The sequence below is a fragment of the Paramormyrops kingsleyae genome, chromosome 24 (genome assembly GCF_048594095.1).
Source record: "Paramormyrops kingsleyae isolate MSU_618 chromosome 24, PKINGS_0.4, whole genome shotgun sequence".
NCBI lineage: Eukaryota > Metazoa > Chordata > Actinopteri > Osteoglossiformes > Mormyridae > Paramormyrops > Paramormyrops kingsleyae.
Window position 1 is genome coordinate 25,471,794 of NC_132820.1, and position 27,695 is coordinate 25,499,488.

At 44.6% G+C, this 27,695-nt stretch overlaps 1 long non-coding RNA gene, 1 other non-coding gene and 3 pseudogenes across 2 annotated transcripts; 3 read left to right on the forward strand and 2 right to left on the reverse strand.

Moving 5' to 3' along the window:
* Window positions 1–1,253: 1,253 nt before the first annotated feature.
* LOC140582551 (U2 spliceosomal RNA) lies at window positions 1,254–1,445 on the forward strand. Its single transcript, XR_011985456.1, has one exon. It is a non-coding gene; the product is annotated as a U2 spliceosomal RNA (small nuclear RNA).
* A 6,790-nt stretch (window positions 1,446–8,235) lies between these two features.
* LOC140582512 (U2 spliceosomal RNA) lies at window positions 8,236–8,413 on the forward strand (annotated as a pseudogene).
* Window positions 8,414–13,512: 5,099 nt separating this feature from the next.
* LOC140582504 (U2 spliceosomal RNA) lies at window positions 13,513–13,618 on the reverse strand (annotated as a pseudogene).
* LOC140582640 (U2 spliceosomal RNA) lies at window positions 13,585–13,722 on the forward strand (annotated as a pseudogene).
* A 5,397-nt stretch (window positions 13,723–19,119) lies between these two features.
* LOC140582341 (uncharacterized) lies at window positions 19,120–20,647 on the reverse strand. The gene is made up of 2 exons (XR_011985274.1): window positions 20,456–20,647; window positions 19,120–20,000 (listed from the first exon to the last, which is right to left on the reverse strand). It is a non-coding gene; the product is annotated as an uncharacterized lncRNA (long non-coding RNA).
* Window positions 20,648–27,695: the final 7,048 nt, after the last annotated feature.

Genomic DNA, 27,695 nt, shown 5'->3' on the forward strand with positions numbered 1-27,695 from the left:
TGTTGTGCTGTTTATTGTGCGATTAACCTATTTTATTCCCAAGCTTACTGATTTTATTTGTTTTGGGAAGGTGTATGATGCCGTTTCAGCCCAACTCTTGTGCAGAGCTTGGAAGTCATGCGGATGTGTTCCTTTTTAACCCTCTGGAGTCTAGGGGTAGGGGACACACTTTCACTAACTGGGGCATGCTCACACATTTCATTCAATATCAAAAACTTAATTCCTGGCAAATAAATTATTTCTTATATGTTTGGTTTGGCAACAAACTCATCTTAATCTTAGTGTACTTTGTAAATATGTTAGATTTATGTGAAGTTTGTAATTTGACATTCAAAGTATAGACATGGCAAAATGCAGTTTGGAACACTTGCAGAAACATTATAAAACTACTTTGTAAGCAATGCTGGCAGTTTGTGTTGATCCCAGATATCTGATCACCAAAGTCTTGGCTACACGAAGATGACTAAATGGTGTAGTTGCAATATTCATTTGGATAAATAAATAAGAAAAACCTAACTCGTGTCACTATTTCTGGCTCCTTTCATTGAATATGTAGCAACTTTCATGTGAATGAATGAGCCATTATCACCTGGCCACGTCCCTCCCCCCTTTTATGGCGCTGAAGGGGACGTATCTGGATCGCGTTTCACCGTTGCGTTGTTCATCAAATTACCATGCGAATGCGATCTGAATACGCGCTAATGTGGCTATTTAGAATGTGAATAGCAATCTTCGGGTGACAGTGGTACTACACACCCCCGATGCAGGTAAAACAAAGTAAGGTGACATGGTTTACTTTTTTGCCGATTTAAAAAGTTTAATACTTCCGACGATGAACGTTTTGAAAAGAATGCAGATTACAGATTTAATCAGCATTTTTTTTTTCATGTTTCTATAATAAGATTTCAGCGAGTCATGAACTGAAATACACAAGAAAGATCGCGGCATTGCCGACGATGCCGTCGACTCCAGAGGGTTAGAGGTCTTAACTTTTTAATAGCATGCATATAAGGTGACATTTTAATTGTTTTATTGACCATATAATTGTAATTAGGTTTAAATGGTGTATAATTGTATTTGCTGGTCTTATTGCCCTTTTCCTGTTTTATTGGTAATAGTTCTGCAGGTAGTTCTGTTTGTTTAATATTATCTTTGAAAGTCTTATTGTACTGTGTTGGCATGATTTGCATAGTGTAGGAATGTTTCAACCTCATAGATTGTGATTATGTGTTAATATAAGTAGTACAAGCATAATATTTATTATTCATGTATTTGAGCTGATTTACATTTTGTTTTGGTATGAAAAGGTTACTTTGATACGTCCCCCATGGAGGGGACCACATATTAAACAGATTTTTGAAACAGGGAGCCGGAAGTGGGGCTTGTCCCGTCCGCTCCACGCATCGACCCGGTATTGCAGTGCTTCCAGGAACGGTGCACCTCTACTGCCCCCTGTTGTTGAAAGGCAGAACTGACTGAGTGAGTGACTAATAGACTGAGTGCCTCTGGATGGCCAGCTAATTAGCCGCATGTGCTGTGAGGGAGGGGCCCTGTCCGTGCGTGGCCCCCGTTTCCTGCCGGTTTTCTTTTTCTTTTCTTTTTTTTAAAGTAAGGTGACACGCTGTTTGTGTGGTGGACAGCTGTGCTGAGGTAAGGCATGACGTCATCTTTGCCTTTTGAATTTTCCCTCATGTTTGTTTAAATGATTGCTGTTTCTTGAGAGGACAGGAGGACAGGGAGGAGTCGCGGCCCCGACACCGATGGCTGCGACGCCCCTGGGCATTCTACTCCGAGCGGGGGCGTCACGGAGACCCGGCTAACGGCAACCCGCTAAGCGGCAGCCCCATATCGACTCGGGTCTCTCTTCATCCCGCATAAATCTTTCGGTTTTTACTAAAGATTTCCGTGGGGTATAGTCATAGTTGTTTGGGCTAATTCTGACTACCACAAAAGTTTACAAGCCCTATTTTGGCAAGAGCTAATCCTAATCATTTTCATCCTTGCCGTTTAAATCACTCATGAATAGATGTGTTTGTGAGAATTTGGTTTGTTTTAAGCATTTTAAATTTAAATAAATACTGCAATACTCATTGCAGAAATACATCTTTTCCAATATTGTGCAGCCTAATAATGAAGTACTTACTACTAGGAGATATCTAACAACATACGATGCAACATTCAACAGGGGGTAGTGAAGTGATATGTGGCAGATCAAAGTGCCAATTCGATGTGGGGCAGTGATTAGCATGTGGAGAATGCTGCAGCAGTATTACAAAATCAGCAACTCTTTTAAAAATAATAGTGATATAAATATATTATTTAATAAGTATATAGAATCAGTACACAAAGTATAAGTATATAAATATAAGCATATAAAGTATATAAGTACATAAAGTATAAGTATATAAAGTATATAAGTATAAAAATCTTAAGTATAAAAATGTTATAAGTTTAAAAAATGTAAGTAAAAAAAGTTTAAGGGCTCAGAGGCCTGCTGCTCCTACTCATCAGAGTGGATCTGTTGCTTGAACTTCTTCTTCAGAGCCTCTGCTAAGATGGCAGCAATGTCCTCTGAGGGCATGGGCGTCCCCTGCGTCAGTCCCCTCCTCGTCACTGGCGTCCCACCTGGCGACCTCAGCACTGGGCGCAGTTTAATGTGCGGCAGCTCCGCCAGAACATCCACCATGTTGGGGCCATTGGTGGGTCCTGCGCCACTTCCCTGACGATGACTCGTCTTCTGCTTCGGGCCCTGGATATTAGCAGGCGGAGGAGGAGGAGGCGGTGGAGGAGGAGGAGGGGGCGGGAAACAGCTTGGAGCTGAAGTGGGGACTATAAGAGGAGTCCCAGTGGTCTCCGAACTGCTCCGGGGCATATTTGGGTCAGTCAGGGCACCAGCAAGCTGGGAGATCTCAGACCGTAAACGGTCCACCTCGTCTTCGAGGGCTGCAATCTTCTCCCAAACTGCCGCCCACTGATCCCCGTGATCCCCGTGTCCACTGGGGAGGTGGATGCCACTCCCGACCTTTGCAGGGGCGTTGCCATTTATAGCAACCCCCGTTGCAACACTTGAGGATGTCTTCACAAAGCGCTGGGAAAGAAAAAAATCTCCAGTTGCAAAAAACTTGTTACATTGCGCAGTTCAACGCAGAGGGGGCGACTCTGTGAAACAAGCGATCTTCCTTGGTCGAAAAAATACTGAATTCGGAACGGAATCAAATCCAAAAAAAAACAGTCTGCAGGTCCCAGGCACAGCCCCCGCAGCCAAAAAGGCACGAGAACCAGAGGCAACAGGCAGCCGACCCCGCGAGGGTGACGGCCGCTCCTGCACGGGCCAGGGCCCCAGGACCCCAAGCGGCCGGGAGACGACCGGCCCCCAGCAGAGAGGCCCACCTGCGCCGGAGAGGCCCGAGCCCCCCCCAGGCCACCACCCGGGGAGGAGGGCCAGCAACCATGCCAAGGAGGCAGCCGCGCCCAGGAAGGAGCAGCTAGCCCCGGACCCAGGCCCACACCGCCCACACAGACACACCCCTCAGCCATACACATAGACCATACACCCACTCACACAACATACACAGACACATACACAGAGACAAAAAGACATAAGCCCATCCACTCCGGACCGCCCTCCACCATGCGGGGGAACGGACGCCACCCCCAGCGCCAACCGCAACCCCAGGGCGCCGACAGCCGGACGACTACTCGAGTGCCCCCCCACCATCGCGGGCAGGCAGCAGGGGTGTAGGAAGACCTGCCCACTCTCCTCCCACACGCACCTGTGTGAGAGGTGGAGTGTTGGATGCATGTGTTGGTGCATGTGAGTGTATGTGGTGTAAGGGATGAGTATGACTGTTGAGAAACTTAAGATGGATTTAGAATTGACGGGGGAAGCGCGGAGGAGCGCTGCTTGCGAACAGCTCTCCTCCCCATCACCCCCCACCCCCCCAAGACCCTCAATGTATATGGTGTGAGTAAAATTGAGGGGCGGGCAGCACCTCAGCGGCCCCACCCACCAACCTCTGAGTAGTGCCCCCACCCCCCAAGGCCCTGTGTGTATACTGATATGTGATGACTAAAGTGCAATTAAATCAAGGGGAGGCAGAGGGCTGCGCCGCACAGCGAGTAAGGCCATGTGAATGGCCCCCTCACTGCGTGCACGGCACATTCCCACCCCGAGATCCTACATGTGTGCGTGGCATGTTGTGTGAGTGAGGGAGGAGAGGGGCTGGGATTCATCATAGCAGGGGGGAGATTACTACCCCCCGGCAGAAGAGAGCCAGCTGGCTCAGTAGGCACCCCAGCCCCCCACCGTTACATGGGAAGGAGCGGACCCGAGACCCCTGGCGACAACATCCCGGAACAGTGCCGACGCCAAGAGCTAGCCCTCCTCCCCCCCCACCCCGAAGGGCAGCCCGTACTCAGTCACCCACTCATTCAACGACAAATAGTGGCAGACCAGCCCGGGCTCGAGACATGCCACCCCCCACACAGCACAGGCTGGACCTCCTGACACGGACTGACCCACCCACCCCCCCGGCAGTGCCCCGGAGGGAGCACAGGCCACCCCCGCGCAGGATGGCACCCACCGAGGAAACAGCCAGGCCCCAGGCACCAGAGCCCCAGACCCCCCACCCAAGCCCGCACCGAAGAGGCCAACCACCCATCCCAGGGCCCAGCCCCCGTCACCACCGGTACCCCAGACCCCACGCCCCATGACTGCCAGGCAGCACCCGCCCAAGCCCCCCCCCCCCCACCACCAGCCAGGGCAGACACCCAGACATCACAGGATGGCAGCCACAGCCCCCCCAGCTCCAAGAAGCCACTAGCCGCCCATAGCCCGGGGGCCCAACCCCGCCACCCGCCAGAATCACGAGGAGACAAGACCACAGCCGACCACCCCCCCTACATAATGGAATTGGCCAGAATGGACCAGAGAGAATCCAATTCGCCCAATTGTTTTTTTTTGGAGGGAATTAGACATTCTCTCCAAACTTATGTGGTCTAGAATTAAATTTCTATACTGAGTAACACATAAATAATTTTTTGATTTCCAGTTCATGAAGATAGTTTTCTTTGCAATGCCTAAGGCAGTAAGGATCATGTGCACTTTATTTTCTTCCATATCTAATACACTTGCATCACCTAAAATGCACAATGTAGGTGAGGTTTGGATATAGCAATTAAACCAAATTCATAGATCTTCACATATCCTTTGCCAGAACTTCTGCACCGGTGTGCAGGACCATATGGCATGCATGTAGTTCTCCACAAAGTTACCTGAGCAGTGGGTGCATAGGTTTGAGTGTATAAGGCCCATTTGGAACATCCTTTGTCCTGTATAATGAGCTCTATGCAGAGTTTTGTATGGTATAAGCTGTAAGTTGGGGTTTTTAGTCATTTTGAAGGTGTTTAAACATATTTCTTTCCAAAAGTTTTGATCTGGATCGATGGATAGATCTTGCTCCCATTTTGAGGTTGGGAGGGAAATTGAGTCATCCATTTTTGACAATAACTTATACATTTTTTGCAATAATTTGGGGCTAGAAAGATTTAAAAATTCTAGCACCCATGGAGGTATTTCTAAGTTAAACTGATTAAGATTGAACCTTGCCTGAATTGCTGGTACTCAAGAAATTTACTGTTGCTAATAACGTATTTTGAGACTAGTTCGTCGAATGAAATAAATTTCCCGTTTTGCATAACATGTTCAAGATTTCTAATCCCTTTATCATGCCATAAGGGAAAGCTCAATTTTATCTTTTTTCGGCAAATATCTGGATTGTTCCAAATGGGTGTTAGTTTGCAGGGGATAAGTGGAGACCTAGTTATTTTTAAAAATTCCCACCAGGCTGTTAATGAGGTGTTAATACTAAGGCTCTTAAAACACTTATAACACTTAATGGTAGGACTTATAAAAGGCAGATCAGACAATTTTACTTCTCTGCAGATTGCTTGTTCTAAGTCCAGCTATGGACTATCTACCGGGCTTGATTTGATCCAATTTGTTATATACTGCAGTCTGTTGGCTAAGAAGTAGTGATAGAAACTTGGTAGTTCTAGACCACCATTACCTTTGGCTTTTTGCAGAGTTTTCAAGCTGATTCGTGATGGTTTGTTCTTCAATAAAAATGACAAGATGCTTGAGTCTAGTGATTTAAACCAAGCCATAGAGGGTTTATTATTGATCATTGAGAACAGGCAGGACCATCATTTTAATGGTGGCAACTCTTCCAATGAGTGATATAGGTAGAGATTTCCACTGCACAAGATCCTCTTCCACCTTTTTTAACAAAGGAATATGATTCATCTGTACTAGATCTGAGAGTCTGGTGGAAAATTTTATGCCTAAGTATCTAAGGTTACCTGACTGTAAAGGAGTAGTAGTTGTGTTTTGGAAACTACAATTCAAAGGCAAAACTGTTGATTTGCTCCAGTTGACGGAGTAGTCTGATATAGATGAGAACTTATCTATAAGTGATATTGTCTTCAGAAGAGAGGTTGGAGAATTCCTAAGAAAAAGTAATACGTCATCTGCATAAAGGCTTATCTTATGGTCTGTTTTTTCTGTTTGAATTCCTTTAATATCTACATTTTGTCTAATTAGTTTGTTGTTTTTAATTGTATTTGATCATTTTAATATTTCATGGCCAATTTTAATATTGTCACTTTGAATGTCAGGGGTTTGAGGAACGTTTTAAAACGCACGTTGGTTTTTAATCAGCTGGCATCTTCCCCTTCAGCATTTGTTTTCTGCAGGAAGTCCACCTCCGGGACCAGCGGGACGAGGCTCTCTTTTCACGACAATGGAAGAGGGGTAGATCCTACTGGAGCGTAGGTGGTGTCCACTCCTCAGGCGTCGGGATTCTTTTTGGCGACCGCGCCTTTGAGGAAGTAAGTTCATTTACCGCTCTTCAAGGCAGGGTTTTGGGAGTGGACGCCACATGGAGGGGACAGCGTCTCCGGGCCATATGCATCTACGCTCCAGTGGAGGCCTCGTCCCGTATAACTCTCTCTGAGGAGTTGTCCCTGTTGTGTGTCACAGATCGACACTTGATTTTAGGAGGGGACTTTCACATCGCGTTGGAGGGTAGAGAGGATGTCAGCTCAGGGCATTTTCGCCATTTTATTCGTTCCTTTAAACTTGTGGATGGTTTTAAAACATGCAACCCCAGCATGCTGGGCTTCACCTGGCATAATAGTCGCGGAGCCAGCAGTCGCATCGACTACATTTTAGCTTCACCCCCCGTTGTTTTTGAAAAGGTGTCCTTCTCCCCACAGTGGCCCACTGACCACTTGGCAGTGGAGGCCACTGCCTCCATAGACGCCCCTGTATATGGGGGCGGCTATTGGAAAATTAACCTGCAGATTCTGGAGGAGAGCGATTTTAGACACCTTTTTTTAGATCACTTCTCCGAGTGGCAGAAGGACAAGCCTACCTTCCCCTCTGTGGCCGAATGGTGGGAGAGTGTGAAGGACAGGATCCGAACCTTCTCCATGCAGTATAGCAAGCAGCGCAGGATGGAGAAGAAATTCTCCATTCTGCAGCTGGTGAGAAGGTTGCGGGATGAATACGCCATTTACAACAATGGGGGCATGTATTAGGATGAATTCACGGACGATTACGTCACCCACGTGGCATGGAATTAATCCTTTTACTATAATATTCTGGGAAGTTGTAATTGTGGATTAATTCTGATCGTGTGTGGACTGATCGTCCTGAAATTCAGATCAATCGTCCATGATTCACCCCGAATGTTACTAGACTGCACGAACATGTTATTTACCGATCCCCTGTAAAACCTAATTTTGCCATAAATAACTTGGGCTCGTAAAAAGAAGCCAGGATGCTCATCTTGCATCAAAAGCATGCATTTGAGATGACATTTTAATTGTATAAATGGCCATATGTGTTTACTTAGATTTTAATGGTGTGTAAATATATTGGTTGCTTTTATTGCTTTTTTTTTTTGCTTATTTTATGGTGAATGGTTCTGCAGATAGTTTGTTTAATACTTTTTAAAAATATTTTTAATAATGTCTTATTGTATTGGCATTCACTTGTATGATATGGGAAAATTTCAGCCTGTTATATTATGACTATTTCTGAATATCATTGTTTTAGTAGGAAAATGTTGTTTGTAATTCCCTTGTTGACAGTGCCAATTTTTTAAGTGCAGTTTCTATTATATGTTTTAATGTGTTTGTGTCGATGTAAATAATTGTGCAGAACTGTTTAATAAAGTATTTGGATCTGAAAAAAAAATCTGTTTTATCAGTTTAATATCTGATACGTCCCCTATGGAGGGGACCACATATTAAACGGATTTTTGGAACAGGGAGCCGGAAGTGGGGCTTGCCCCGTCCGCTCCACGCATGGACCCGGTATTGCTGTGCTTCCGGGAACGGTGCACCTCTACTGCCCCCTGTTGTTGAAAGGCAGAACTGACTGACTGACTGACTATATAAAGTACATGATCTTACCACACTGACATTTCTGATTTTGCTAACAATCATGTACAGTAAATTTAAAAGCTTTTTGTTTTGTCATAAATTATTTATGCTATTTTACAATGCAGATAAAGTATTCCTGTCGATACAAGGAGGATATATTTCTTTTCTCGATGGATGTCGTTTTGAACCTAAAGGTTGTTTTTTTGGAATAGCAGTATATAGTTACTGCCTACATTTTTTGCTGTGCATGTGATTTTGATGAGAATATTACATTTTTATATCTCTGCGTAGATTTTTTCAGCAATAATTGAGTCTATCCTTGTGTATTTAAGGTTTTGGTAATTCATGATTACCAAATAAGATTTGGTGTCATTGTACAAATATAAGAAGATTCAGTGTGCAGTTACCAGGTTACAAATAAACAAACAAATAAATAAAATAGCATCAGAAGAGAAGTATGATGACAGTAAAATGTGTGAAACTAGTGGAATGTGAAAAATGTGTGTGCATATAAGTCTCCACATGTATAAAGCGGCTGTATAGCATAACGAAAAGGAGCAATGGATGACTGACATAAAGTGCTTACTGTCCATAACGACAATGAGTCATGTACGGCGTAAGATAAACACAACATGCGTTAACTTTGGATATGCATAATGCACACACAAGAATCATATGTCTTTGGAATCGAGAGAACTATCAGATAACTTCAACAAGTTACCAAATGGATGCAAAATCAAAGATAGGCTATTAATTTCTGCCTGGCACTAACCTTGTATTCCTCTGTCACATGACCAGTGGGAAGTAGGACCCGAATGCAAGCTGTTGGGCAGAACCCCCTTTGCGGGGAGCTTTTCTGGTAGGCAGGCTTGGGCACAGAGACGCAAACAGACAAGGACCAGAACTGGAGAACATTGGCCTGGGCACTTTACCAAACTAAGGAATGGGAAAACACAAGGCAGCTGGTAGTGACTGACAGAAGGACAGGAACATGAGGTGAGACTAATAAAGACCAAGCGTGGCTCATTAGGGCCACGTCAGGGAGGAGAACTGGAGAGTAAGGTTGACAGGACGGGCAGGCCATGACAGTAACACCCCCCCACCCCCCAATCCTGTGCCCTCCTGGTGCAAAGGCATCATTAAGGGGACACACAGACCAGGGCAAAACCAAGGACAGCAGGGGAGACAAACCGCCAGGACACAACTCATGACAGGCCAGGTAACCCGACAGGGATGCAGACTAGGGACCAAAAGACAAACAGCGGGTGTCAGTGGGCAAGTGGCAACAAAGGAAACAGAAGAAGGAGACAAAGGGAGGGATTGGGCACCAAAAGGACCAAAGGTGACACAGGACAGACAGGGCAGGACACAACCAGACAAGCAATGTGCAACAAGAATAGGGCCAGGAGAGGGAGCCAGGGGGAACCTAAAGTGGGAAGCAAGAGTGACTGGAGTGGGGGCTGGAAGAGTGAAATCGGGCTAAGAGGTGAAACCAGGGAGAGCCACAGGGAAGCAAGACTACAGATCAAGCTCCGAGGTGCCGCAGAAGGGTCGCGGCCAGGGGGACCTTCGGAGTCCTGTCTGGGTCTGTAGAAGGACGAGCTCCTCTCGTCTGCGGCAGCCGAGGGAAGAACAGCATCGGTAGACGGCGAGGGGTCGGCAGAGCCGGAGGGCATCGAGGAGCAGGCAGGACAGGAACCGGACCACACCGTGGACCCTGCAGAACAAAAGCACAGGCCAGTACCAGTGCCGGAGGAAACCGCAGGTGGTTCCTTTCGGGAACCAATGGATGGGGTCCCCCGAAAAGACCCCCTTGGACCGAGCTGGGATCAGGCGGTAAGTCTGGGTAGCATACCCCAGTTCTTTCCTCCTGGAGCCGAACCCCCGACCAGTTTTCCATTGACCCTGCCGTTGTCACGGCGATAACCTCCTCGGCTGGGGAAACGCTGGTCACGGGGCTGACACCACGGACTGGGACTCAGGGCAAGAACTTGAGGGTCCCACTCCATGTCCTCCGGGGGAATGTCCTCCGGGCCTGTGCCTTAATCCATTCTAAATGTAATTAAACAGAATGAAGCTTAAAGAATAAAATGGTAAAGAGAGGAAAATTTAATGTGTAAGTTTCAAAAAACGGGCTCTTGCTTTTATCCAGATGTTTGCAGGCGTTGTGACTCTGTGATGAATGGTGACGTATGAGATCCTGAGAATGGGCTACGCCTCCAAGGGTGAGTGGCAGGTGGCATTTCCCAGGAATTACAGGCTGGAGATGTCTGAGGAGCTCTCCTGGAGTGAAGACAGAAAGAGAAGAAGGGAACAAGCAGAGGGTGTGGGGAGAAAAAGACTGCAGATCCAGTTACAGGTGAATTGTACAAATGCCCTTGAAGTCTTGGTCCATGAGGGATCCTATTTTTAATTAAAAAAAAAAAAAAAGACAATAAATTATTTAAAAATAGAGTTTTCATTTACATCTGTCTAGGAGTTAAAACACATAAAATCAATTAACTTACCTGGTGATTTTGGAACTTCTGACCCCAAATCAAAATAATATAGATTATAACTAAATGCATCGTTTTATTTGGGAAAAAGGGATAAATTAAATAAAAGGTTAAATTTGGAATCTAAAACAAAAACAGCAATTTCACATCAGGAATAAATATCATTTCAAGGGTCTTCAGTACATTTTTCCTGTGTCTGCTCCCTTTACACGTAGAGAGTGATATAGACATGTACCAATATGTTAGACTGACTGAAATAAAACAGAGAAAACGTAAAATAAAGAAGTAAGGAAAATAGAGGTTAAAATGCACGGTAATTTGTTGTCATATTGGCGCAAATGCACATAAAATATGTACAACCGATTGCTGCATGTATCGCTTTTAAAGGTTAATGCGTACTTGCGAACCAGTTATGTCCATCACTGCGTACATAGCTAACAGAAAGTCAAAACGCATTGCTGTGCTCTAGAACTTGTGAAGTAACTTGCGTGCCTGCTAGCGGCATTCCAGTTCATTTCAAAAGGCATGCACAAGCAGTGCCATCTTGTGGTTTGTCATATATGGCAGATAGGCATGTTGCTGGCCACCCTAAACGAGGATCCAGCATGATGTTGGCCACTGCTGCTGGGCTGCTGTCACAGTTGGTGATTTTTGCTACCTGACTCGACGGTGATCTCAGCCATGGTCCATCTCCTGACCCCCATTATATTTTGTGAATGTAAACCCGTTTAAGTTCACTGCTGCACAGTGGGAAGCAAGTGATCAACTCTGGCGTGTACTGACAACGTAAAATTCGAATAATACTTATCGATGTCAAATATGTGTATCTACATGCAACTAACCAACTATTCAATCAGACTCAGGATGTGCAACAATACCATGCCCATTTACAAAACAATACTCATATACTTTAGTTTGTGTTCACTAAAGGGGGGGGTGAGGCCATTGAAGCACCATGCTTGCATTAGTTATAGGACAGACATGTGATCGTGTTAAATCCCCAAAACACAAAAATAACACAACACTACAGTCACCACATCCTGTCAGCTGGATGGAAGGATACTTTTTTTTTTCAAACACTGGGAAAGTTGGCCGGTGAAACAAAACTGGACACAGACAGAAAAGAACCCCACAACTCTCCTCACTGATCTGTCACTCAAAGGTCAACCCCCCCCCCCCCCCCCCCCACAGGACCATAGCTCAGCCAAGGCTGGTGATGTTGGAACGGCCACCGGGGGGCGCCACTATGCAGTGGCCAGGGCGCCTAGGGACATTGTCGTCAGCTTGGGGACCTGAAAGGCAGCAACAGACTAATTTCAGAAAGGGCTTCGACTGGATGTGTGCAGTGATCATTTTCCATATAGAATTTAAATGTTTTAAGGTCCTTCCAGCAAAAATTAATTATAAAATAAACTACAAATTTACCTCAAAATGGCAATTCCATGGCAATTATGGATGTTCAGTTGTTAATAATAAAAATATATGTTTATTTATACTCAAAGCTTCATAAAACCACACGGGCAAGATTATATGCTGATCCTGGCTCTACAGAGGACGGCAAAATAGCGCATTGATATTTGTACTCATGCACCAAATTTATCGACCCATGAAATGAAAGAAGAGTTAATCATGTGGAAGAGAAGAGAGGAAGAGACAGGTAGATTGTAGAAGACGTCATGCAGAGAACCACTGACACGTATGGGTATGAACTTGAAGAGGAGCCCCAGGTTTGGGATGAGAAACAGACACGAAACACCGGAAGGGAAAAAGAGGACGACCACCAGGTACAGGATGGCCTGCAGAATGCAGGAAATACCCCAAGAAGCCATGCAAAGGATCCACTCCTTACTCAGAAGTCAACTTGGCCAATACCCAATCAAACCCATACCCAAAATGTTCAGCATCAAAGAACTCTTAATTCTCCTTCACTGTCTTTTAGCCCTCAGTCTCTCCCTGGCTCTTTCCTGCCCTGGTACCTCATCTATCACCAAGGAGTTTACAGCTTACAGGAATGTCCATCATCATGACACATCGAAGCAATAGCGGTTAACCTCACAAACCTATAGCTGATGTGTGCTTGTTATGTTTGCTTGTATTTGTGTTACCCTCCAACTGCTGAGAGTCCGGCCCTGGAAATATATAAGATGATGCAGGTGAAGTCAGGGCAAGGTGCTAGGAGACATCAGTGTCAATACAAGTACAGACAATCGTCATTGTGGGGTCCCTTGCTCCCCAACATGCTGGGGAACCAATAAAAAGGAAGAAGGCATGGACTCTGCCCAATTAAAGACCTTATTGCATGTGTGTAGGAAACCAAATTTCTCTGGGCTCCGCGTGTATCACGGTTACATATGAAGCACACATGTGTTTAAACTTAAAAAAAATCAGGATGAAAGGTGCCTTATTCCCTTTTGCACAGTCATGATACATTTCTGTAATCACATCTCGTCAGCAAGGGGGTGTCTCACGCCCCGAAAATTAATATGAATAATTTCTGTTTTTCACCATTTTACTTCAGGTGCTCCGGTTCGATAAGCAGACCCTGTCTCACTCAGTCACCCACTCAGTCAGTCAGTCTGAGTCAGTCCGTTTAATATGTGGTCCCCTCCATGGGAGACGTATCAGATATTAAACTGATACTACACTTGATCTTAGCCAAAAGGCCGAGAAGCCTTTTATTAGATGGATTTTTGGAACAGGGAGCCGGAAGTGGGGCTTGTCCCGTCCGCTCCACGCATCGACCCGGTATTGCAGTGCTTCCGGGAACGGTGCACCTCTACTGCCCCCTGTTGTTGAAAGGCAGAACTGACTGACTGAATGGGTGACTAATAGACTGAGTGCCTCTGGATGGCCAGCTAATTAGCTGCATGTGCTGTGAGGGAGGGGCCCTGTCCGTGCACAGCCCCCGTTTCCTGCTGTTTTTCTCTTTTTTTTTTTTTTAAAGGAAGGTGACACGCTGTCGTTTGTGCGGTGGGCAGCTGTGCTGAGGTAAGGCATGACGTCATCTTTGCCTTTTGAATTTTCCCTCATGTTTGTTTAAATGATTGCTGTTTTTTGAGAGGACAGGAGGACAGGGAGGAGTCTGGGCCCCGAGGCTGGCGGCTGCGACGCCCCTGGGCATCCTACTCCGAGCGGGGGCGTCACGGAGGCCCGGCTAACGGCGACCCGCTAAGCGGCCGACTCGGGTCTCTCTTCGGTCTTCAGGACCGGTATACGTTTCTTCTCCTTTCCAGATTGGAAAAGACAGGAAGGAGCAAAAGTGGAAGAGTTGACGAAATGGCGACGGATGGCATAGCTTCCAGCGGTGGGGCGTAAGACCTTGCATTCCAGAGCATCCCCGCGCATATGAGAGTCTGCTCCGTACATCTCCATTCAGGTAAGTCAGGTTCCGGTGTGATCACTAGACTCCATTCTTGTGTTTGTCCCTAAAGAGAACAGCCAGGATAGGAAATGCTGGAAACCCATCCCGACCGGAGTCCATCCCTTCCCGGTGACACAGTAACCCGGAAGTGTTTGTGAGTGTGGTTTATGTCAGATTAGGAGAGCTGAAATGAACCTTTTGTTGGATGATAGTCGGCGACCAAAACAAGAGCTAGATCACAGAAAAGTGTGACAGCGTCAAAGTGAAATGCCACGCTGGATGGAAGTTTTCTAGTACTGATGAAGGATGTAGAATCAGAATCCAGATATGTTTGCATACAAGGAATTTGCCTTGGTGGTGCTTTTACATGACATTACAAAGAACATACATCATTTAGCAAAGACATATGCAGAAAGGTAATAGACAATAGACTGGCAATTTGGTAATATGATAATAATACGATAATTAAGTTTATTAATGGCAGTAATGATGGTATTATGATATTTATATATGTGTACATAGTAATCATTGTAGTATGAATATAAACTATATAAATGGTATAATAATTTAAAGTAGCATTTATTATATTTATTTATTAATAATTTATTAAGTAGCAGCCAAGTCAACTATACTGTATGTGCAAGAGTGCAATATGTATACAGAGTTTGCAGTATGTGTGCATAATGTGCAAGAGTGCAGAATATAATCATAGAGGAAGTTTATCAGTTGTTCACTGGTTATGCTGGTTTCACTGCAGCTGACAATTAATTGAACGTCCAGTCAGAGACTGGCTTGGTTAATGAGAGAGACTGCCTGAGGGGAGAAGCTCTTGGCGTGTCTTGTGGTCTTGGTTCTGATTGCCATGAGTCTTCTCCTGGAGGGTAAGGCTTTAAAGACGTGGTGAGCAGGGTGAGATGGGTCCTCAAAGATTTTGTATGCCCGTTTCCTGGTTCTGGTGATGTACAGTGTCTGGAGGGTAGGCAGGTTACTGCTGATTATTCGCTCTGCTGAGTGGATGATGTGTTGCAGTCTGGCCTTGTCTCGTTCAGTGGCTGATCCAAACCAGGCTGTGATGGAGGAGCTAAGGATGGACTCAATGATTGTAGCGTAAAACTGGGCCATCGTGGTTATAACATGTTATTTTGGATCAGGCAGTTGTGAGAGTTCATTCCGCATTAGCTCCGATAGAATAGTATTAAATGCAAAGCTAAAGTCCACAAACAGAATCCTAACATATGTCTCAGGGCACTCCAAGTGTCGGAGCAAGAAATGTAGTCCAGTGTTAACTGCATCGTCCACAGGTCTGTTGGTTCTGTAGGCAGACTATAGAGCAGGGGTGTCAAACTGCAGTCCTGGGGGGCCAGAGCCCTGTGTAGCTTAGTTCTTTCCCTGTTCCACCACTAATGATTCAGCTCAAGAGCTGTGTGGTAATTAGCACAAGGAGTTGAATCAGGTGTGTTAAATGAGGGGAAACCCAAAAATGTGCAGGGCTCTTGCTCTCCAGGACTGGAGTTTGACACCTGTGCTATAGAGGGTCAAGCGATGGGTCTGTGATGGTTTTAAGGTATGACAGCACAAGTCTCTCAAAAGCCTTCATTACCACTGATGTGAGAGCCACTGGTCTGTAGTCACTGAAGCAAGAGACTCTGGGTTTCTTTGGAAAAGGTGTTATTGTGGATGATTTAAGATACAAAGATCCAGTGACTAATTGAAAATATCTGTGAAGACAGGTGATGGTTGATCTGCACAGTGCTTCAGAGTGGCTGGGGAGACCAGGAGCTTTCCCTGTATTCTGACTCCTAAAGATCTTGTTTACATCTCTGTCGTTGATTCTCCTGGGAAGGTACCCAGGTGTGAAGAAGGCCATTGAAAAGGTGAGGGCTGTATGATGCGCGAATGTGGCTTTTCAAACCCGCAGTAGAATTTGAACAGGTTTTTGTCACCACTCCTGTAGGCTACATCTTTTGTTTTAGGAAGCTGCCTGAGTTCAGTTGTAAACCATGGGTCGTCATTATTATAGCTGACGACAGACTTTTTGGGAATGCGAGAGTCCTCGCAGAAGCTTATGTGCCATGTTACAGTGTCCGTGTATTCATCCAAGCTGTTAGTAGCAGTTTTGAAAACATTCCAGTCTGTCGAGTCAAAGCATGATTTTAATTGCTCTACAGCTCCACATGTCCAGTGTTTCACTCTAGTAACGACAGGTTTAGCAGTTTTCATATTTTGTCTGTATGCTGGAATTAGATGAATTGTTGCATGGTCAGAGTTTCCTAGTGCAGCACCAGTCATTTTCTGTCATTAAAATGTGACATCTTTTCAGTTACCTATTTATTTGTTTTGGCTTTTTCTTATTATTATCTATGTGTTCATTGTAATTGATTAATAAAATTATTTATTTTCATTATTATTTCTTTTTCACTTATCTTTGAAATGTGATTTTGAAGTTTTAATGTGATTGTATCCTTGTCTTTGTAAAGCACTTTGAATTGCCTTGTGCCTGAATTGTGCTATATAAATAAACATGCCTAAAATCCTTGACGATGACAATGTGCCCAGCCAGCTGTGAACTGTTCGTGCGCTTCAAGAGATTTGTAGTTTTTAAACTCTTTAAAAGTGTACGCACTAATGACAGACACTAGGTGGTTGACAGTGTCCCCATAAGAAAGCCAAGGTAGCGCATCGGGATCCCTTGTCCATGTGTTTGCTGGCATTTCATGAGGGTCGACGAGGACACCATAGACAGTGGCGTACTCTCACTGTTCTTCGCTTTCTCCATCTTTGCATTTCTTGCAGTGTGAAGATCTGCGAGCTGTTTAATTTTAGTGACCGCTCCTTTTCAGGATTATGTAGTATATGTTTAACATTAGTTCAAAGTGTGGAAGGGAAATTTAAAGTGATGGTAGGCCAGGGTTGGGAGGCATTGTGGGATTGTTCTTGTGTCTCAGGTTTTGTTGTTTTGGGGATGGTGCCGTGTGTCCTTGCCTCGCAGCCACCTGCACGGAACCAGCTTTGCAGGCCACAGACCTTGGAGAACTGGGCTGAAGGGAACATCGCCGGGGGGAGAAAGGGGACCTGCAGGAAGCCTTGAAATGTAGCTGCTATACTATGCTAGACGCAGTTTGTTGTATGGTAGCATTTGAACACACAAGCAAGTTATGTATCCATAAGGGTTGTATATGTTTACGCTGAAGTCTTTATTTAGGTAATATAGGGTTGGGGTTTCCCTTACTGATAGCATTGTGAGCCATGCCAGCCATGGACACCGAAGGGGGGGTTGCACCTTTTTGCTGGGTTGGGAGTGGAATTTCCCTAATGTTTAGGGTTTTTGCCCTCCTTCCTAGGCTGGATAGACAGGCTTATGTGTGGGACTCATAGGAGGCCTAGGCCTAACGAGGATTGGAAGCTCAACATCCTTGAAGTAGACCAATAGTGGCGTATTATGTTTGTTGTATGGTCGAAACCTGGTTTACAGATGTTTGGTAACCAATCGGGACTTAGAAGTCCATATAGGGGAATTCGTCTTATAGTATATTAACCTGCTGATTTCTGGGTGCGGGGTGCATTGCGCATTGTACCCAAGTGTGGCTGGAACACTATACTGGATTGCTGAATAAAGAAGAAAACTTTGCTCATTATGTTAAGATGGAAGCGGAATTGGGAGTTACGTCAGTCTGCAGCAGCGCTGGATCGTTTTACGGCACACTGCTTGCCTGGTCGCAGCCTCCAAAGAGCAAGAGTTCCAGAAGTTCACCTGTGCTCCAGAGACATTTCATAGTTATTATCTTATGTGCCCCTCTCATTTGGCAGTTCATTTTCTGTCCGTGATTACGGGTGTGCGTGTATGATGTTCAGTAAGTAATGTTTTCTATACTTTTAATGTAGTTTATTTCTTTTTGTATGCGCAGTATCGGTGTAGTGTTACTAGATTGCGTATATGGCAGCTTGTTGGATTTACATGCCCTGTTATTGTTGATGTAGCAATTTGTCGTGGGTCAGCATTTGTATGTGGTAATTATAATTTGTTATTGCTATTAATCAAGTTAAAGGAGCACCTCCAACTTATTATATAGTTTACTGGTAATCCTTCAGTGCCATCTTGTGGACATATTTGAAACTACCATAATTCGCTTACCTTTTCCAGAATGTTCAGTCGTTATTCCCTTTATTGGTTTATTTCAAAACCACGCCCACATATTGGATTGGATGGTGCCTATTGTTAGTTGCTGGGCTGTAACCACAGAATTGCGAGTAAAAACCTTAAACCCACCTTGGCTGTGATCCCAGTGCTCTGACCGGCACTCTTCTGAGAACACTACCTCATCCGGAACCACGATTTCATTAGTCCACCTAATCCTCCCCCACACATTACATGCGAGGTCTGGAGTTTGATTCAAGTGTGACAGAGTGAGAGTGATTATAGAGGATTATAGAGTCATAGTTGTTTGGGTTAATTCTGACTACCACAAAAGTTTACAAGCCCTATTTTGGCAAGAGCTAATCCTAATCATTTTCATCTTTGCCGTTTAAATCACTCATGAATAGATGTCTTTGTGAGAAATTGGTTTGTTTTAAGCATTTTAAATGTAAATAAATACTGCAATACTCATTGCAGAAATACATCTTTTCCAATATTGTGCAGCCTAATAATGAAGTACTTACTACTACGAGATATCTAACAACATACGATGCAACATTCAACAGGGGGTAGTGAAGTGATTCGTGGCTGATCAAAGTGCCAATTCGATGTGGGGCAGTTATTAGCATGTGGAGAATGCTGCAGCAGTATTACAAAATCAGCAACTCTTTTAAAAATAATAGTGATATAAATATATTATTTATTAATAAGTATATAGAATCAGTACACAAAGTATAAGTATATAAAGTTTAAGTATATAAAGTATATAAGTATAAAAATGATAAGTATAAAAAATTTAAGTAAAAAAAGTTTAAGTAAAAAAAGTTTAAGGGCTCAGAGGCCTGCTGCTCCTACTCATCAGAGTGGATCTGATACTTGAACTTCTTCTTCAGAGCCTCTGCTAAGATGGCAGCAATGTCCTCTGAGGGCATGGGCGTCCCCTGCGTCAGTCCCCTCCTCGTCACTGGCGTCCCACCTGGCGACCTCAGCACTGGGCGCAGTTTAATGTGCGGCAGCTCCGCCAGAACATCCACCATGTTGGGGCCATTGGTGGGTCCTGCGCCACTTCCTTGACGATGACTCGTCTTCTGCTTCGGGCCCTGGATATTAGCAGGCGGAGGCGGTGGAGGAGGAGGGGGCGGGAAACAGCTTGGAGCTGAAGTGGGGACTATAAGAGGAGTCCCAGTGGTCTCCGAACTGCTCCGGGGCATATTTGGGTCAGTCAGGGCACCAGCAAGCTGGGAGATCTCGGACCGTAAACGGTCCACCTCGTCTTCGAGGGCTGCAATATTCTCCCAAACTGCCGCCCACTGATCCCCGTGTCCACTGGGGAGGTGGATGCCACTCCCGACCTTTGCAGGGGCGTTGCCATTTATAGCAACCCCCGTTGCAACACTTGAGGATGTCTTCACAAAGCGCTGGGAAAGAAAAAAATCTCCAGTTGCAAAAAACTTGTTACATTGCGCAGTTCAACGCAGAGGGGGCGACTGTGAAACAAGCGATCTTCCTTGGTCGAAAAAATACTGAATTCGGAACGGAATCAAATCCAAAAAAAAACGGCCTGCACACAAAGTACAGAGAGTTAGATGTCTTACTTAAACATCACAAAATTCTATTTTTTTCCATCATCCATTATCATACAGCGCAATCTCAGATCCACATTAGGCCATACTATACAGATTTCCTGAATAACATTAATATACACATATACATGTATATATTTATATATATGCATATTATAAACATTTCAACCTGCAATGGTACTAACAGGGTGGCTAAACTGAATAACACCATATCACATTCAACGTATTCCGATCAATTAGCAAGTAGCCTTATACTGTAGGTAGCTTTAGCATTTTACATACAACTACAAAAAATGATACATTAGCAAAGAAAATAATCAACCACACAATCAACAAAGGTTCACATTCATATCCTGACTGTTTTTCCTTCACACTAATGATCCCTATATCTATATTTTCCTTAACATTTAACCAAACAGGTAAATTGACCTACCAGGATATCCAAGAGAGCAAAAGCACCAAAATCTTTCTATCCACTAATCGCTGCAATTGTATGCTTCGGCCAAAAAAAATAAACAGTGCTCTAAACGTTGATATCTACACAAATATATATATATATGTGTAGATATATACGTTTATTTCCCTAAGTTGCCGTTCACTCTTCTTTCCGCTCTCTTTACCCGCCTTCCTCCGTCTAGAAAAGCCCGCCGGAAAAAAAACTCCCACCCTACCTTTCGGCACTCAGGAACGTCTTAAAGAGACAGCTGCCCACTTTGGTATACACACACTTATTGTAAGGTTCATGTCTCCCTCTTTACAAATTACGCTCTATAATAGCTTCAAATCATTATGGTACTTTAGCTTTATAGACCTGGCTTCATATGGTTTTGTTATTATTATTTTTGGTATTAGTATTATTATTTTAAGAATGAAGCTAAATAATATAGCCGCCCACTAATATGTCACATATGGGTTAAAATGCAGAGGACACATTTCGTCGTTGTGTGATGTGCCAAGAATGGCACTTGATTACAAAGTACAAATACTTTTTTACTTGCCAACATTCATAAGCAACTTTATTTTTCAGTACAGTTGCGGTTTTTATAAATCTTGGTGATTAATATTCGCGGAGAGCGTGGGGTTTCCATTTTTCTATAACATTTATATTGTTAAAGGAAACACAGCTTAGCAAGCTGTTTAATTTTAATGACTGATTGTTTTCAGTATTAACTAGTATTTGTTTAACATTGGTTTAAAGTTGACTGCTGCTACTTTAGCAACAGCTCGGCATGCGCTCTCTGAGCTGATCCTAATCACTTTCATCCTTGATATTTCAGTCAGTCATGAATGGAGGTGTTTGTGAGAAACTTATTTATTTATTTATTTTAAAAAGATCCTTTATAAACACTCCAATACTTACTGCAGAAAATGATTTTACGCAATGTCCTGCAGTCCAGTTATGAAATACTAATCTAACAACATACAATGTGCTGCCCACAGAAACGCTGTCTGTGCGCAGCCTGCTGGCAAAAAGCGGAACTACAGTTACAGCAAATAAGGCAGAACGGAAACATCGGCGTCACTCCTTGGACTGATGATAGCTTATAAACAGTTCTCAGTGAACCAAATAGAATGAACCAAATTTCACTGGTCCCATGCAAACTGACACCCATCTGGAACAACCCTGACATCCTGTTAAATAAAAAAAGTGATAAACTTCCTGGCTTGGCATAATAAAGGAATCAAGCGCCTCAAACATATAATCCAAGACAATTGCATGATATCATTTGACAAAATTACAGAAACTTATAACATTGAGAAAAACAAATACTTAGAATATCTTCAACTTAAATCAATAATACATAATAGATGGTGCCGTAAGCAATTAGATCTGGAGCTTTCACTAAAAATAGCAAACTTTTTAATAACTCCAACTAAAAAACTACTGTCTAGGATTTACGTGCATCTAGCAGAATCTGATACAACGCTCTCACTCCCTACCCACAAATGGGAAAGGGATTTGCTCATCAATCCAGACACTAACTTCTGGAGGCAAATTTGCTTGAATACCTTTCGAATGAATCAGAACTCCAACCTGCAGCTATTACAGTACAAAATTTTACACAGAACACACTACACAGAGCAGAGGATGTTCCAGATGGGTATCAGAGATACTGACATATGCCTAACTTGTAAGAAGGATGCACCAGATAATTACCTGCATGCTTTCTGGTATTGCACACCGGTCAACGAATTCTGGCAAAGGATTTGTGAAGACTCATCTACACACCTAGGGCATCCCATCCCACCCTCCCCCTCACTCTGCCTGCTTGGGGACCTCACCCCGCCTGGCTGGACCGGCTCCCCGTTTGCCGGGGGGTCTGGGGTTGTCCCGTCCTTGGCTGCTAGCTGGGGTCTCATCGGGCGTGGTGGGGTGGGTCTCTCCCTGTCTGCGCCTGGGGGGGGGGGGGGCGTTTCCCTACTGCCGGGCTGCTTGTGGCGCCCCTGAACACCTCGGTTGGCCGTCCCTGCCGGCTGTGCGGGGTCGGGGATGGGGACTAATTGGGGCCAGTCGGGGATTCCAGTCGGGGGGGGGCCCACTCCTGGCACACCCTTATTGCTCCCCTGGGCCCAACATCACATTTCACACAACACTTGGGCCTTGAGGGGCGGTGGGGAGGTGCGCCGAGACACTGCCCCTCAATTTTTACTTGCATGTTAGACACCACATGACACTAGGGCTGAGGAGGTGGGTTGAGGCAGGTGGGGCTCTGCCGTCTGCCAGCGGTGGGGCCCTCATACCCGAACTGCACCCACTAATTTTAATGCATTGTAGACATAAACACACAACTCTCTCACACATGTACATGCACACTTCACACCAACATGGGTCGGGGAGGGGATGGGGGCTGAGGAGCCCCCCCTAACTCTCTGTCTCTGGCCCTGTGCGGGGGGGGTGGCCCGCCGGGTGGAAGACCCATCATGGGGGGGTTCGGGCGGCCCTGGCGGGTGTGGGCGGCCTCCTCTCTTGGGCTGCGGGCCGGGTGGTGCTTGGCTCTGCTGCGCCGTGGTGGGGCCCTGGCGGGCGGTCCGGGGAATCTTGGGACGCTCTGGGCCCTGCTAGGCAGATTGCGGGGTTCGGTTTGGGCTGGGCGGGGGGTCTGCCGGTCGCCGCGGGTCCGCTCCCGGGTGGGGGGGGGGGTTCTTTGTATGGGCCCCCCTTGGATCGTCCTGCAGTGTTGGGGGGGAGGCGTGCCGGGTCGCTGCGGTGGGCGGCGGCCCGTCCTGCCGGGGGACGGGCTGGGGGGGCTGGGGCCCCTCCGGTGTGTGGGGGGCCGTCCGCCGGGGGGGGGGTTGGTCCTGGTTGGTGGGGCCCTTTGGCCCTGGACCCGCGTGCCTCGGTGGGGGGGTTGCGAGTGGGGCTGGGGGGCTCGCCGCCCGTCCTCCCTCTGCGGGCCTCCCTGTGCGGGGGTTGGCGCCCCCTTAGTCCCTCGCGGGCTCCCTCTCGGGTTGGGCGGGTGGTTGTCTCTGGGATGCGTGGCTGTGGGCCCTTGTGCCAGGGAGGCGGTAGGGTGGCCTCGGTTGCCTGGTTCTCCTGCCTTCGCCTTGGGCCTGGGGGGGGGGGGGGTGCTGTCACCTCCCCTGACGGCATCATATGCCAGCACATCCAATGACAAATCAGGTCACACCTGCACTTGCACATACATACAAGAATGGTTGAGCGATCAATATCATTATTATTATGACTTTTTAGGGTATGTTATAGATTTAGGAATTGAAATATACATATATAAGGGTACGGTCACGTGTGTGTATGCTACATATACACTCACCTAAAGGATTATTAGGAACACCTGTTCAATTTCTCATTAATGCAATTATCTAATCAACCAATCACATGTCAGTTGCTTCAATGCATTTAGGGGTGTGGTCCTGGTCAAGACAATCTCCTGAACTCCAATCTGAATGTCAGAATGGGAAAGAAAGGTGATTTAAGCAATTTTGAGCGTGGCATGGTTGTTGGTGCCAGACGGGCCGGTCTGAGTATTTCACAATCTGCTCAGTTACTGGGATTTTCACGCACAACCATTTCTAGGGTTTACTGGAAAAATTGTTGCCTGGTGTGATGAGTCTCGATTTCTGTTGAGACATTCAATTGGTAGAGTCAGAATTTGGCACAAACAGAATGAGAACATGGATCCATCATGCCTTGTTACCACTGTGCAGGCTGGTGGTGGTGGTGTAATGGTGTGGGGGATGTTTTCTTGGCACACTTTAGGCCCCTTAGTGCCAATTGGGCATCGTTTAAATGCCACGGCCTACCTGAGCATTGTTTCTGACCATGTCCATCCCTTTATGACCACCATGTACCCATCCTCTGATGGCTACTTCCAGCAGGATAATGCATCATGTCACAAAGCTCGAATCATTTCAAATTGGTTTCTTGAACATGACAATGAGTTCACTGTACTAATATGGCCCCCACAGTCACCAGATCTCAAACCAATAGAGCATCTTTGGGATGTGGTGGAATGGGAGCTTCATGCCCTGGATGTGCATCCCACAAATCTCCATCAACTGCAAGATGCTATCCTATCAATATGGGCCAACATTTCTAAAGAATGCTTTCAGCACCTTGTTGAATCAATGGCACATAGAATTAAGGCAGTTCTGAAGGTGAAAGGGGGTCAAACACCGTATTAGTATGGTGTTCCTAATAATCCTTTAGGTGAGTGTATGTTGTCTTTCTCTTTTTAGCAGACATGGAAGCAGATTATCTGTTTTGTTTTTTTTCTTTTCTCCCTTTCTTTCCCCTCTCTCTCCCTCCCTCTCTTCCCCCCTTCTTCTCCTTTGTTCCCCCCCCCTTCTTTCGAGGAAGTAAATAAAAATAAAAAATAAATAAATAATAAAATAAATAAATAAATACAAATAAAGTAGTCCTCCGCAGAGGGGGGGTGGAGGAGGGAATATTTATTAAAAAAAATTAAAAAATAAAATAGAAAAAAATTACCATGCGAATGCGACCTGAATTCACGCTAATGCGGCTATTTAGAATGTGAATAGCGATCTTCGGGTGACAGTGGTACTACACATCCCCGATGCAGGTAAAACAAAGTAAGGTGACATGGTTTACTCTTTTGCCGATTTAACCTAATTTTTAAAAGTTTAATACTTCCGACAATGGACGTTTTGAAAAGAAGGCAGATTACGGATTTAGTCAGCGTTTTTTTCATGTTTCTATAATAAGATTTCAGCGAGTCATGAACTGAAATACACAAGAAAGATCGCGGCATTGCCGACGATGCCGTCGACTCCAGAGGGTTAAAGGTCTTAACTTTTTAATAGCATGCATATAAGGTGACATTTTAATTGTTTTATTGACCATATAATTGTAATTAGGTTTAAATGGTGTATAATTGTATTTGCTGGTCTTATTGCCCTTTTCCTATTTTATGGGTAATAGTTCCCCAGCAGGCATTTTCTGTTGTAAAGATGTTGTTACAACGTTGTCTCTCAACATTGAATAACCGTTATCAGAGTGTTGGTTTACATAATATTTCCATATTGATTCAATGTTGAGATTCAACTTTGTTTATACAACAAATGTAAAGAGAATTAGTTAATGTAAACAGTGCAACAGTTAAGACAGTAAATGATGTAAATAGTGCAGTACCACTAACACTGCCAAAAAAATGTAAATGTTCATGTTGGTTGTAGAAGAAGAATTAAGATTTAACATATGCTGTATCAAAGACGCTTGGGTTTTTTCCTAACTGGAATTCATTTTGTGTTTTCCATCACCTCCTGCTCTGCACAGCAAATGTGCCAGTGTTAAATTAACACTGCATGGTGTCTATATGGGTCCACACCATTCAGTGTTACCTTTAACACTTTTCAGTGTGCAGTGACTGTTGTTTGTACAGTGTTAATATTTATGAACTCTTATAGTGTTCAATTTACAACCTAGACTGTTAAGACAATGTGTCTCCACCTCTTCCCAGATTGCAAGCCCATATGGGTGGCACACAGGTACAAAATGGGTGGCCCATATCTGCCCTATTTTAATGTCTCTCATTTGAACTCATTTGGGCATTCAGCTGCTGTGTTTTACTAACCCACCATAATAAGAAAGACTCAGACCAACATTGCCTTTTATCTTTTTATGTAAGTTTCATTTCAGTTCAGCTCTTAATAACCAACAAACTGTGCTGAGAACCATCTGTGGTATAAAAGTGTGTGAAATATATGGCACCAAACACCGACTATGAAGCTAATCTGTGTTAGACTGCATAACATAGTTGTTTAGCAGGGCTGAAAGAAGGTGAGAGCTATCTTAATGACTGAAGGAGTGTATTTCGCTAAAACAGATACAATGGGTGGTGGCCTCATTGCTTTTAGACTACAACTTGCGATAGAGGAACAAATCAAATCACTTTGCTCATTTAATATTAAGACTTTCATTAAGCTTAATTTTTAGAAACCCACCACGATTGAGGATGGTATGGCACTGATATTAATCTTTACTAAATTACCATATGTGTTTTTCTGTGTTGGTGTAAGCTGATTTGTCTGAGCAGTGTAGTTCTTATATATCTGCATCCCCAAAGAAATCTCAATTGACAAGGCACATAATGTCCAAATGATCTTCCTGGAGGGCCCAGGCTTAGAAAAGAAACAAAATGATTGGTTTTCTGTAGCATTTTTCACCCAGCCAATACCTTCTCTTGTTAAGCCATAGAGGCCAAACCATCCCTCCTGGTCCCTGGCTGGCACGCAGGAGCCATTTCTGGGGTTTTTGTTCTTGCCTTATTCATCACAATCGCGGTGGATTAAAAAAAAAAAAATCTATTAAATCAACAACAGTACTGTGTCATGCTATGCAAATATACATCCAGCACCACTGGTCTACTGCGGAGGAGGTGGTACCAGGAGCTGCACAAAAAAAAGAGTATCACAACTTTCCTGACACCTTTCTACATATGTTAATCATCCAAAGGAAGGACTGGCAATCAAACATATCCCCACGCCATTAAAATATAGACTACTCCGGAGAGATACCCTATACTTCTCCAAGAGTTTTTTTCTCTGACTCAATAGCAAGATGCTATAAGACCACAGCTCTCTATTCTTCAAGATCAATCAGGACCAAGCCAGTAAAACCTTAATATGAAACAAGAAAAAGCTGTAAGATCCTGTTTGGTCAGAGTCTTTCTCTTGATGGTGGGTAAATCTGAGATGGCTCTTCTGATCCTCATGACGTCTTGTGCGCATATTAAAATGGGGCAGATATGGGGCTGTGTAAAAGAGCGTGAACGATTGGCCTCACAAATAACAAATCAATGAATGAACATTAATAACTTTTACTTTAGATGTTGGTCAACTTCATGATTGCCTATGCTTACCTTTTGGATTGCCTGTGCCTAGGATCCACCTCTTCGACAGCTTCCAAGTGTTTGCAAAACCAGAGCAGCGCTCAAGCGGGAGACCGTTGGAGAATGCAGGAAGTGCGCATGCGCGAAGGCGGTTCGGCGGTCAGTCCAAACTGAGAGATTACAGCATTTTTAAAAAATATACCTCCAAAATATTAATAAATGTTTGCAGAGTGCTACCAGAATGATTTTTTCAACTTTTAAAAAAAATATATTATATTGTTATATTTCGACGCAAGATCAGCATAGTGCCAACGCTGTTCCTGCTTGCTCACAGCAGGCATTGAAATCTCAACATCATAT